This window comes from Peromyscus eremicus, chromosome 4 (assembly GCF_949786415.1).
Source record: "Peromyscus eremicus chromosome 4, PerEre_H2_v1, whole genome shotgun sequence".
NCBI lineage: Eukaryota > Metazoa > Chordata > Mammalia > Rodentia > Cricetidae > Peromyscus > Peromyscus eremicus.
Window position 1 is genome coordinate 4079462 of NC_081419.1, and position 13913 is coordinate 4093374.

At 47.5% G+C, this 13913-nt stretch overlaps 1 protein-coding gene across 4 annotated transcripts in view; it reads right to left on the bottom strand.

Annotated features, from left to right (window-relative positions):
* Zer1 (zyg-11 related cell cycle regulator) overlaps positions 1 to 13839 on the bottom strand; it is a 42098-nt gene extending 28259 nt beyond the window's left edge. The window contains exon 1 of one of the 4 annotated variants that reach the window (XM_059259957.1): positions 13687 to 13839. The gene's annotated coding sequence lies outside the window, so the exon portion shown is untranslated. Of the gene's footprint in view, positions 1 to 253; positions 717 to 13686 lie in introns of those variants that run through there. The other 3 variants (XM_059259959.1, XM_059259958.1, XM_059259955.1) reach the window with 3 other exon arrangements.
* Positions 13840 to 13913: the final 74 nt, after the last annotated feature.

Genomic DNA, 13913 nt, shown 5'->3' on the forward strand with positions numbered 1-13913 from the left:
GGTAGGAGGGGCAGAGGCCTGCCTTCTAAGCCCTACATTGATTCCCCCATCTTGCACGAACGAGCGTCGTTCTCCTTGTGGAGAGAGCTCAATTTTCAAGGCAGGTTCCTCAGACCTGGGCGGGAGGCGACAAGAGCCCTCCCACCCCTGGCCGAGGTGGACCTGCAAGGAGTCGCAGCGGCAATGCTTAGACCCTGAGGCGGGGGAAGAGGAGGATGCAGGTACATCTCTCGGCTCGGCAGCTAGGACATACCCTGGGAGAGGGCGGCCCTCAGCGGGGAGACGGGATGCTTCGCAGGCTTACAAGCAGAGGCTGCGGCCCTGGGGGATCCGCTGCCAGAGCGCCGAGGAGGTCGGATCCGGTCCGGGTCCGGGGCGGCGGGGCGGGGCGGGGCAGGGCGCGAATGCAGCGGCCAGAGCCCCGGACGGAGGCCGTTCCCTTGCCCTCGGGCCGCTGAGGGCCGTCGGCTGCTGGCTCCGGGCCCAGCCCCTCCCCCCCCGATCCTGCTCGGACCGCTGGGAGAGCCTGTGGCTGCCGGTGTGCTGTCAACAAAGCGTCACTTCCGGGCCGCCCCTTAGCAACAGAGGAGGGGTACCCCGGTCGTGTCCCGCCGCGAATGCGGGCGTCGGCGGCCGAAGGTTCCGGGCCCGGCGGGCTGCTCCTGCCAGTTGTGGGGCCTGCGTCCCCCAAGTTAGCCTTCAGGGTCCCTTCCAGCGAAGGGCTGGCTCGCAGGAGCAGGGTTCAGGACAGGACTGACTCCACCTTCCCTCGTCAGCGCTGACTCACCCGGCGTCCAATCCGACGTCTTTTGGGCTGTTCCACGCAAGCCACCACATTGCCCCTCGAGCGTGCTCCTCCCTCTCCCTCAAGAGAAGGGCCACTCACCCAGGAGCTGTCAGATGGCAAGCTGAGGCTGCCCTTGTCCCCTGCATTGCCCTCTAGTCACCAAGGACCTCTTAACAGTTGCTTCTCTCTTCCTCCAATAGTACCTTACTTCTGTCCATCATCATTTTATCTTTCAAAAATTTTTATTATTTTTAATTATGTGTATATGTGTGAGTGGGGGTATATGCCCGTGACAGCAGGTGCCTATGGAGGCCAGAAGCCTCGGATTCCGTGGAGCTGAAGTTACAGGTGGTCTTAAGCCCCCTAAGTAGGTGCTGGGAACCGAACTATCTCTCCTACCCATTCTTCCTTTTAAGATACTTTTTTAATTTACATTTGTGCACCCATGTATGCATGTGTAGGGGGTCAGAGGACTGTTTGCTAGAGATGGTTCTCTGTGCCCACCATTGGGTTCCAGGTATCGAACCCCGGTCCTCAATTTTGATGTCAAGAACCCCTCCCTACCTGCTGAGTCATCTCACTGGCCCCCCTCACCATTTCTTCTCCTAACTTCTACCATGGCCTCCTAACACAAATCCTCTCATTCCTTCTGCAGTTCTACAATCCAAGAGTGGGTTTTCCAAAACAAATCTCATCAGGGCATGCAGGCTCTCTTGATCTACCCTGACCCAGTTCTCAGTCAATTGCTTCCTTCTGATTCCCTGTCCAGACAGTTCACAGTTTAGATCAGTTTTGGCTCTTTTCATCTCTGTCTCTTCATAGGCTCAAACAATCAGTTGGTTAATTTAAACATTTTTCTTACTGCCATCCACATCTGGTTTACTGGTCTCTGTTGGCATACTTCTTGCTTGAGGAACTCTGGTGGGTGGGAGGTGGGGAGTGGATGGTGGAGGAAGGTGATGCTCAGTCTCAAATCCAGGTCCTGAGGCATGCAGGAATTCTACCAGGGAGCTATAAGCTTTCTTGTCAATGTATAAGAAAGGATGCATATGCCTGGCAGTGGTGGTGCACATCTTTAATCCCAGCACTCGGAAAGTGGAGGCAGGTGGAGCTCTGTGACTTTGAGGCCAGCCTGGTCTACAGAGTGAGTTCCAAGACAGCCAAGGCTACACAAAGAAATCCTGTCTAGATATTTAAGCAGGAGAGTAAACAACTCAAATAGTTTCAGGAAGCCCCTGAAACTGACCAGATTCAATAAGTCCCTCCCTGCTAGAGTAAACAATAAAAAGCTGAGAGTTCCTCTCAGAGGAGCTGAGCGGTAAAGGTTCTCAGAGAATAAAACTCTGAGAGCAGATGGAGGCCTGGAAGCAGAAACCAGCTGAACTGTCTGGAAGAGGTCTAGACCAGCTAAGACACCTGGAAAGGATGCTCTCCAACCTGTTGAGCTGCCTGCAGGCTGTGCTCTGTGCTCCAGGTTCCCAGCTTTGTGAACTGTCACCTGTGCTGGGGTGGGCCTTGATGATACGGCTGTCTGTGAGTCATTTCTGCTCCTGGGAGTAACCCCTCACCCACATTCCTCTAAGTAATCCCAGTAAAACTCACTGGTTCACCAGGTTGGGCTGTGGTGGCATCTGTACTTTGGTTTGCCATGAGTTCCTTATCTAGGGTTGAGTAGATGTGTGTGTGTTCTCTCTCCCCAGGAAAACTTTTGTCCCACAACACTTGGTATATGGCAAACCTAACCCAGCAGCGTATTGAAACAATTCTACACCATGACTGCCTTAGTCAGGGTTACTATTGCTGGGATGACACACATGACCAAAAGCAAGCTGGGGAGGAAAGTGCTTATTGGACTTACATTTCTACATCACAGTCCATCACTGAAGGAAGTCAGGGCAGGTATGCAAACAGGGCAGGAGCCTGGAGGCAGGAGTTGATACAGAAGGTATGGAGAGGTGCTTACTGGCTTGTTCTTCATGGCTTGCGCAGCTTTCTTTCCTTTTCTGTTTGATTTTTGTTTTTTGAGACAGGATTTCTCTGTATAGCCCTGGCTGTCCTGGAACTCACTCTATAGACCAGGCTGGTCTCAAACTCAGAGATCTGCCTGCTTCTGCTGGGGTTAAAGGCATGCACCACTAACTGGGCTTATACATCTGGATCATATGGAGGCATTTTTTCAGTTGAGTTTCCCTCCTTTCAGATGACTCTATCTTGTGTCAAGTTAACATAAAACTAGCCAGCACAATGACCAAGTAAGATTTATTCCTGGAATTCAAAGACGGCATCAATCATTCTAATATAGGGCATTGACATAAAGGAGGGGAAAAAAGCTAGGCAGTGGTGGAGCATGCCTTTAATCCCAGACCTCGGAGGCAGAGGCAGGAGGATCTCTGTGAGTTAGAGGCCAGCCTGGGCTACAGAGTGAGTTCCAGGAAAGGCGCAAAACTACACAGAGAAACCCTGTCTCGAAAAACCAAAAAAAAAAAAAAAAAAAAAAATTCCAGCACTTGGGAGACAGAGGCAGGAGGATCTCTGAGTTCAAGGCCAGCCTGGTCTACAAATCAAGTTCCTGGACAGCCAGAGCTGTAGCATAAAGAAATCATGTCTCGAAAAAAAGAAGAGGAAAAAAAAAGCTTCCTTAACTGATGATCATCATTATAATTAAAGCAGAAAATTACTGGAATAATTCACCCTTTCTTTCATGATTAAAATGATTCAGGCTGTAGGGTCTCACCCTGTATATGATCCCAGCACTTACGAAGTGGAGGAAGCAGCATCATCTGATGGTGTCCCAGGTCATACTTGGCTACATAAAGTCAGAGGTCAATCTAGGCTACCTGAGATCCTGTCCCCCACAAAACAAGCACTGAATTCGAGGCCAGCCTGGTCTACCTAGAGAGTTCCAGGCTAGCCATGGTTACATGGTGAGGCATTGTCTCAAAAAGCAAGCTGAACAAACACAAACTCCTCAGTTAAGTTGGATCAAAGAAAATTTTCTCAATATCATGAAGGCCAAATGAAAACTCAAGTTGACATCATACTTGTGAAAAACAGTTTTTACACTAAGATCAGGAAAAAGGCAAAGGTGCCCACTTCTTTACTCAGCACACGACTAGACATCCACGCCAGAGGTTAAAAAAAGAAAGTAAGTTGGAAAAGAAGCTTATTTCTGATTGCAGATGACATAACTGTAGATCTAAGCCTTATTTCACAATAACATGTGAGAGTTGTAAAATACACTCTATATACTATAGAGCCTAGTGGGTGGTGGTGGTGGTGGTGGTGGTGGTGGTGCACGCCTTTAATCCCAGACCTTGGGAGGCAGAGGCAGGTGGATCTCTGTGAGTTCAAGGCCAGCCTGGGCTACAGAGTGAGTTCCAGGACAGGCTCCAAAGCTACACACAGAAACCCAGTCTCGAAAAACAAAACAAAACAAAACAAAACAAAAAGATACGAAGTTGTAAGATACAATATAAAACACAAAATCTGTTGATTGTTCTGTACACTTGAACAACCTGAAAATATTTAAAAGTATGATGGGCTTGTTGGTGCATGCTTTTGATCGAAGAGGCAGAGGCAAGAGGATCTCTGTGAGTTTGAGACCAGACTGGCATACATAGCCAGTTCCAGGCCAGTCAGGGCTATATATTTGAGACTCTGTCTAAATAAATAAATACTTTTTGTTTGTTTGTTTGTTTCGAGACAGGGTTTCTCTGTGTTGTTCTGGTACCTGTCCTGGATCTCACTCTGTAGACCAGGCTGGCCTTGAACTCACGGAGATCTGCCTGGCTCTACCTCCCGAGTGCTAGGATTAAAGGCATATGCCACCACTACCCAGCAATAAATACCTTTTGTAAAATGAATTTTTATGGGCCAGGTATAGTGCCATATACCTTTAATCCCAGCACTCCTGAAGCAGAAGCATGCAGATCTCTGTAGGTTCAAGGCCAGCCTGGTCTATATAACAAGTTCCAAGACTGTCATGGTGAGTAAGCAAGTGAGAGTGAGAGTGAGAGTGAGAGTGAGAGAGAGAGAGAGAGAGAGAGAGAGAGAGCGAGCGAGAGAGCGCAAGCACTGTCTGCTCAGATGCCAGAGGTTGACATTGAATATCGTCATCAATCACTCTATTTTTGGAGACAGGTCTCTCACTGAACCTGAAAGTTTATCAATTTGCTGCAACTTCAGATTTTTACATAGGTGCTGGAGATTTTTTTTTTAATGATTAATTTAACTTTATTTTATATGCATTAGTATAACAGTGTTGCATTCTCTGGAGCTGGAATTACAGACAGTTGTGAGCTGCCATGTGGGTGCGGGGAATTGAACCCAGGTCCTCTGGAAGAACAGCCAATGCTCTTAACAGTTGAGCCATCTCTCCAGCCTGGTGCTGGGGTTCTTAACTCTGGTCTTCAGGTTTGTCTGGCAGGCACTTTACTCAGTGAGCTTCCTCTCTAGCTGGCCACATCAAGCATAGCTTGGTCCTGGAAACCTAACTGGGGTGGTAAGAGAATGAAGAAAGAGCAGAAACACATTCAGAACAGCTAGAATTGCTTGGGCTGTGCTCACTCTGAGGGAGCAGCAACTATGCACAACGCCCTGGAATCTCAGCTCTTCTATTACACACAGCACAAGGGAAGGGGCTAGCTAGCCTGGTAGGAGGTCTCTGTAGACCAACAGTGTCAAATTTCAGTCATCTGTGAGGGTCCAGTGTGGGCAGAGTTTCTCTGTGTTCTGGTAGCTGCTCCTAAATAACCACTCAGAGACTTATTATTAATTATAAATGCTCGGCTGATAGCTCAGGCTTATTACAAGCTAATGCTTACATTTTAAATTAACCCATATTTCTTATCTACCCTCTGCCTCATGGCGGTACCTTCTTTCAACACAGCACATTCATCTCGCTTCTCCTGAGACTATGCTCTCCTTCCCAGAGTTCTTTCAGTTTGGCTTTCCTGCCTAACTTCTACTTGTCCAGCTATTGGCCAGTCAGCTTTTTTATTAACCAATGAGAGTAAACATATTTACAGTGTTCAAAGTTAGTTCCACAGCAGTCCAGCTTTTCCACACACTGCCAAAATTCGCAGATGGACTGGAGGAAGGCCAATTCTGAGCCTGGCCCATACTGGGAAGGCTTTACTCCTCCCATGGTCTGAGGCAGGCACTGTGTCCTTGACATGCAGGCTCATGCTCATATCAATAATACAGTCACTCGGGGCTTCTTCAGCTCCCCACAACAGCCAAAAAAGGAATGTAAATTTTTACTTTGTGTGGGGGTGGGTGGGTGCCACAGTTCACTTGTGGAGATCAGAGGACAACTTTCAGGTGTGAATTCTCTCCTTCCACTGTGGGATCCAGAGATGGAACCCAGGTTGTCAGGTTTGGGCGGGAACTGCTTTTGCCTACCCAGCATTCTCATCGGCTCCCCAAGGAGGAAACAGTTCGTGGACAGTAACATTGAAAAGAATGAAACATTTAAGAATAAAGTTAGAGGCTAGAGAGACAGTCAACAAAAGGACATGTTGTTCTTACTGAGGGCCAGGGTTGTTCAGCTCCCAGAACCCATACGGCAGCTCACAGCCATATGCAACTCCAGTTCCAAGGGATCCAATGCCCTCCTCTGACTTCCTTGGGCACCAGGAATGTATGTGATGCCCATACATACATGAAGGCAAAACACTCACTCATACAAATAAATAGATAAATAAAATTCGCCAAAGACGTGAAAAAACCTATACATTGAAAACTACGAAAGAGTGCTAAATTGAATTAAACACAAATAAATGGAAAGACACCCCATGTTCATAGGCAGGAAAGTTTAGTACTGTTAGGATGGCAGTATTACCCAAGTTGATCTACAAAGTGAGTACAAACTCTTTCAAACTCCTAATAGCAGTTTTAAAAAATAGCAAAACCCACCAGGCATTGTGGGTTGTACTTGCAATGCCAGAACCATGGGAGGCAGAGACACGAGTATAAGGAGTTCAAGCTATCCTTGGCTGTATAGTGAGTCTGAAGTCTCCTGAGCTCCAGGAGCTCCTGTTTCAAAATAACCAAGGGAGGAAGGGAGGGAGGGAGGGAGCAAAGAAAGAATCACCTTAAGCTGGGTGGTGGTGGCACACACTTTTAATCCCAGCACTCAGGAGGCAGAGGCAGGTGGATCTCTGAGTTTGAGGCCAGCCTGGTCTACAGAGTGAGTTCCAGGACAGCCAGGGCTACACAGAGAAACCCTTCTGGAAAAACGAGACAGAGAGACAGAGAGAGAGAGAAAGAGAGACACAGAGACACGGGGTGGGGTGGGGGAGGAAAGAGTCACCTCAATATTCATTTGGAATATCAGGGTTCACAGAAAAAACAAACTTGAAAAGATGAACAAAGTTGGTGGCTACATATGTAAATCAAAACCACAGTGAGCACAGGAAGATATGGGGATGGCTCAGCTCTTAAGAGCACCCACTGCTCTTCAAAGGGACCTGGCTTCAATTCCCAGCACACATGGCAGCTCACAATGGTCTGTATCTCCATTTCCAAAGGACCCAACACACTGCCTCTGGTCTCTGTGGGCACTGCACACATGTGGTGCACAGACATCAATGTAGGTAAAACACCCACACACTTAAGCAAACAAAAACTCACAATGAGAGACCATTTTTCTCCTATAAGGGTGCATATGATTTCTTTTTAACAAAGAAGTGATAATAAGTGTTGACCAGAGTGTGGAGGGCCTGGACTCAGGTATTACTGGTGGGAACAGAGGGGGCGCAGCTGTGATGGGATGCTGGGTCTCTCATCAGACAGATTTAACCCATGATTCAGCCACTAGTTCTGAAAGCCAGGACAAATAACTGTATGTTGCTGTTTATTGCAATAGCCAGAGACAGAAAGGATTGTCCTTCCTGGTTTGGTTGTGTTTGCCAGCCAGACTTCTGGCAGCCCCTGCTGACTCCTGCATTGTCAGCAGCCAGGATCTCCTAACACCCACCTCAGTCCACCGATGTCCATAGAGTGGAGCATCACTCAGCCACAAAATAATGACATTCTTTTACATGCTGTAACAAGTGTGACCTTCCAAGTCATTATACTGTGCAATATAGGTCAGTAACACAAACAGAAGACCACAGCATGATTCCACTTGAACAATGACGTAAGAATAACACAGCTTCAGGAGGTAGAGAGATGGCTCAGTGGTTAAGACTATGTATTACTCTTCCAGAGGACTCAAGTTTAATTCCCAGAACCCAAAGGCACATGGGTCCAGTGCCTCTGTTCTCCAGTGGCACCAGCATTCACGCGCACATCCACATGCAGACACACACACCTAATTAAAATAACAATAACAACCTAAAAAGAATAGCACAGGCTAACAGAACACGAAATTAGCACAGATGGTACCAGAGTGTGGAGATGGGTACGGAGATTCTTGTATAATGGATTGTGGAGTCTCTATTGAAGGTGGTGAAGGGTTTGGGAAACAGTGTTGGTGGTTGCATGGTATTAGAATGTAATTAATGCTGCTGAATCAGTCTGAAATCATTCAGAGGGAACATTTTAGGTTATGTGAGTTTTCCTACAGTTTAAATAAAATCTACCCTGCCGGGGTCTCTGACCACCATGGCTGGCTGAGTGACCATGCAAAGGAGGCAAGAAGACAGGTTGGTTCAGAGGAACTAAGCAGCCAGTGTTGGTTCAGACTTCAAGAGTCTAGAGTCGGGCGCATTTAATCCCAGCACTTGGGAGGCACAAGCAGGTGGATCTCTGTGAGTTCGAGGCCAGCCTTGTCTACAGAGCGAGATCCAGAACAGCCAGAACTACACAGAGAAACTCAGTCTCGAAAAACAAAAACAAAAACAAAAAGTCAGACCTCAAGTAGTTTATTATTTTAGGCATATTTAATCACAGTACAATTTGGTAAAAAGTTTCCTGGTGATAATTAACTCAATCTCATGTGTACAACAAAGCTTACAACATGATCAAATCAAGACTCTTGGTAAAGTACAATGATGTCTTCCATAAAGATAAGTTCTATAGATTGACAGAGAAAACAAGCTCAGAATAAGCATCTGGGGGAGGATCCGGTGTAGTTTCAGCCGCACAGATTCTTTTTTTTTTTTTTTTTTCCCGAGACAGGGTTTCTCTGTGTAGCTTTGCACCTTTCCTGGAACTCACTCTGTAGCCCAGGCTGGCCTCGAACTCACAGAGATCCTCCTGCCTCTGCCTCCCGAGTGCTGGGATTAAAGGCGTGCGCCACCACCGCCCTCAGCAGCACAGATAGCGCAAAGGTCACCAGGCTCTGAGACCAATCTGCTCCCAGCTTTCTGAGTGAAAAACAGATTATACATCTCTTCATTTGAAGAGACAGTGCTGTGTGTTCAACACTCCTGGTTCCTCTCGTGCTTATCTGTGAGCACAAGGACTCCATGCTGCCTACCCAAATAGTGTTTAATACACTTGAAAACTTTATTTTTCTTTTTTATTTGTGTGTGTATGTGAGTGTGTGTATGTGAGTGTGTGTGTGTGTGTGTGTGTCTGTGTGCACACATGCGCATGCATCTGTATGCCCTTGCCCTCCAAGACCAGAAGAGGGCACCAGATCCCCTGGTTACAAACAGTTGTGAACTGGCCAGCATGGTGCTGGGAACAAACCAAACTCAGGTCCGCCTGAAGAACAAAAAGTGCTCTTAACTCCTGAGCCATGTCTGCAACCCCAGAGTCATACAATTTTTTTTCTTTTTGGTTTTTTGAGACAGGGTTTCTCTACATATCCCTAGCTGTCTGGAATTCGCTCCGTAGGCCAGGCTGGCCTCAAGCTCACAGAGATCTGACTGCCTCTGCCTCCCAAGTGCTGGGATTAAAGGCATGGGCCATCACTGTCTAGCTGGATTCATACAATTTAAAGAAGTAAATTCTGTAATATGTGATCTTATCTCAATTAAACTTTTTAAATATGGTCAAATTTAGCAAAATTAATTATCAGTTAAATGCCTCTAAGACTCAACTTCACTAACCATTCATTCTCAGAAAATGAATCTTTGAGGGGGGGGGGCGGTGGGACTGGAGAGACAACGCAGAGGTTAAAAGCACTGGCTGCTCTTACAGAGGATGGGGATTCAGTTCCCAGCTCCCGCATGATGACTCACAACCATCTAATTCCAGTTCCAGGGATCTGATGCCCTCTTCTGGCCTCTGCAGGTACTGCATGTGGTGCATATACGTGTGTGTGTGTGTGTGTGTGTGTGTGTGTGTGTGTGTGTGTGTGTGTGTGTAGGCAAAACTCAAATTTATAAAATAAAATTTAAAAACCTTAAACAAAAGTTTGCATCCTTTAAAAATTTGTTTCTGCATGTTACAGAAATGATTTGAAGTGATGCATTTGGGTGCTGGAGGGATGGCTCAGTAGTTAAGAGCACTGGCTACTCATAATGAGAACTAGGGTCTGGTTCCCAGCACCTACACAGTGGCTGACAACCATCTGTAACTCCAGCTCCAGGAGACCCGATGCCATCTTCTGGCTTCAACAGGCACTAAACATGCATGTGGTATATAGACATACATGCAGGCAATAATAAAATAATAAAAATAATAAATAAATAATAAAAGTGTTATGTCTGGGTGTCAGATTAACAAAGGGTCCTCTTGTGGTGGTTAATTTTGATTATCTAATGGATTAGATTAGGAAACTCCAAGGGGTTGTAGAGAGATGGTTCAGTGGTTAAGAGCACTTACTGCTGCCGCAGAGGATCCCACTTTGGTTCCCAGCACCCATTTAGGGCAGCTCACAACCATTTGTAACTCCAGTTTCAGGGGATCCCCCACCATCTTCTGAACCTGAAACATGTGGCACACAGACACACACACACACACACACACACACACACACACACGTAAATATAAAAATAAATATTTTTAAAAAGCAACTCACAGACATTTCTAAGGCATACGTCTGGATGTTTCCAGAGTTGGCTAAATAACAAGGCTAGGCCCACTCTGACTCTGGGCAGCAGCATCCCATGGGCTGGAGTCTCAGAACAAAGGGGAAGCAGGAAGTCAGTGAGCCCCGTCTTTCCACCTGCCTGCTAATTGACCGTGATGTGAACTGACTTCCTGCTCTGAGCTCCCTGCCGTGATGGACTGAACTCTCTGAATCCTTGAGCTGAAATAAAGCTTTCCTAAATTGTCCATGTCAGGTATTTTATCTCAGTGATAAAAAGAAATGATGCAGGGCTGGAGAGACGGCTCAGTCAGGAAGGACACTGGCTCTGTGAGCGGAAACACCTGTGTTCACATAGCCCACACCCACATAAAAAGCCATGCATGGCCGCGTGTACCTGCAGCTCCAGCCCTGCAGAGCCTGCTGGACTCTGAGCCTGGTCACCTAGCCTCATTTGAAAGAGCAAGGTTCTGGTTAAGGGAGACACCCATCTCAAGGCAGTAAGGCACAGTGATTGTGGTGGTTTAAAAGAGAATATCTCCCAAAGGCTCTGTATTTGAAAACTTGGTTTCCAGTCCACAGTGCTATTTGGGGAAGCTTAGGAGGCGTGGCGTTGCTGGTGGAAGTAGGTCACTAGGAGCTGGTGCTGAGAGCTTCAGGATTCCAGCCGCCTCTGGTTTGCCCTCCCTCTCTCCTTTCATTTTTCTTTCTTTCTTTTTTGTTTTCTTGAGACAGGTTTTGTGTGTGTATGTGTGTAGCCCTGGCTGTCCTAGAATTAGCTCTATAGACCAGGCTGGCCTCGAACTCAAGAGAGCTGCCTGCCTGTGCCTCCTGAGTGCTGGGATTAAAGGCATGTGCCGCCGCCGCCGCCACCACCACCACCACCACCACCCAGTTCCCTTCATTTTTTGCAGATTATTTGTATTGTTTTATGTGTATGATTTATGTATGTGCACTATGCGCATGCCCTTGCATGCCTGGTGCCAGAAGAGGGCTTCAGATCCCCTGGAACTGGAGTTACAGACTGTTGCAAGCCGCTCTCTGGGTAACGAGAACTGAACTCAGCACTTTTTTTTTGGGTTTTCGAGACAGGGTTTCTCTGTGTAGCTTTGCGCCTTTCCTGGATCTTGCTCTGTAGACCAGGCTGGCCTCAAACTCACAAAGATCTGCCTGCCTCTGCCTCCTGAGTGCTGGGATTAAAGGCGTGCGCCACCACCACTGCCCGGCTTTTTGTTTTAAGAGACAGGGTCTCTCTGTGTAGCCCTGGCTGTCCTGGAACTTGCTTTGTAGACCAGGCTGGCCTTGAACTCACAGAGATCTTCGTGCCTCTGCCTCCCAAGTGCTAGCAACAAGTACTCTTAACTGCCGAGTCAGCTCTCCAGCCCTACTCTCTCTTTGTGCTCGTGGTTCACGATATGAGCTCGCAGCTTGCTGCTCTTCTGCCGGTGGCTGCCTGCTGCCCAGCCTCCCTGCCATGATGGCGATGGAACCATAATCCCAAACAACCCCCCTTTTTTCTATATAACTTGTCCTGGTCATGGTGTTTTGTCACAGCAAGAGAACAGTAACTAAGACAGAAGTTGGTACCAGGATTGGGGTGTTGCTGCGACCAACGTGAACATGTTGTTTTCTGGAGGAATATGGGAAACTTTGGGACTTGGCACTAGAAAATTGTGAGCCTGCTCTATTGGCCAGTGCCAGGACCATGAAAATCAGAGGAGCTGAGAAGTGATGTTGTCCAACATTAAAGTCTTCATTGGCTGTTAGAAAAAATTAAGACGTGCAATTATGAATGTGTGTGTGTGTGTGTGTGTGTGTGTGTGCGCGCGCGCGCGCGTAGAGGAACTTGAGAAGGACTTCTGATGTGTTGATTTCTCCCCTCCCTTTACTTTTAATATTTATTTATTTATTTAGTTTTTTCAAGACAGGTTTTTTTTGTTTTGTTTTGTTTTTGGTTTTGGTTTTTGTTTTTGGTTTTGGTTTTGGTTTTTTGAGACAGGGTTTCTCTGTGTAGTTTTGGTTCCTGTCCTGGATCTCGCTCTATAGACCAGGCTGGCCTTGAACTCACAGAGATCTGCCTGCCTCTGCCTCCTGAGTGCTGGGATTAAAGGGTTTGTGTGTGTGTGTGTGTGTGTGTGTGTGTGTGTGTGTGTGTAACAGCTCTGGCTGTCCTGGAACTCGATTTGTAGACTAGACTGGCCTTGAATTTACAGAGATCCACCTGCCTCTACCATCCCCAGCTCTCTTTACTAAAAAAATATTGTGTAAGGGCTGGAGAGATAGCTTAGCAGTTAAGAGCACTGGCTTTTCTTACAGAAGGCCTAGTTCACTTTCCAGCACCCTCATGATGGCTCACAGCTGTCTACAACTCCAGGTCCGGGGGATCCAACACCCTCTTCTGACCTCTGGGCGGGTAAGAGATGCATAGACATACATGCAAGCAAAGCACCCACCCACATACTTAAAAAAATGTGTGTATGTGTGCAAATATGTGTGGGATCATGTATGTGCACAGTGTGCATGTGTGTGTGTTGGGGGGCCCTGACCTAAAAGTCAGTTGTCTTCCGTGATCGCCCACCGTTTTTTTCTTTGAGGGTAGTCTAGGGAGCCAGCTTGCCCCACCACCTTGCACATGCAGGGATTACCATCTCCGCCCCTCCGCCCTTACATGAGTTCTATGGATATCCAGACATGCAAGCGCGTTATTCCCTCAACTATCAACGTCCAATTCACTTCTACCAGAGGACAACTTTGAACTTCTGATCTTCCTGCTTCCACCTCTCAAGAGCCGCATCCCCAGGCATGCATCCCCACATCCAACTACAACAACTACAAGCTGGATCAGAAACCCAGGCGAAGTGCATGCCAGGCAAGCCCTCTACCAACTGAACCTCACCCTCAGAAATTCTGTTTAAGAACTCCCAAAGGCAAGGAAACACCGAGCTGTACTCCGGCTTCTCCAAGCGGTACTTACTGAGCCACACGGTCATTTCCATAAGGACTCAGTATTGAACAAGACCACACCCGGGGACTGGATCCAGCTCACCAAACAACTGCGCCGCGGTTAATGACAGGGAGCGAGAGAGATTGACAAGTGTATTACGTAGTCAGAAACCGAGGCCCTGGGACTGGCGGCCAGCGCGCTCACGGGCTGCCCTGGCGCTCAGCGCAGGGGTTTGCCGGGCCTGAAAGCCGCCCCGC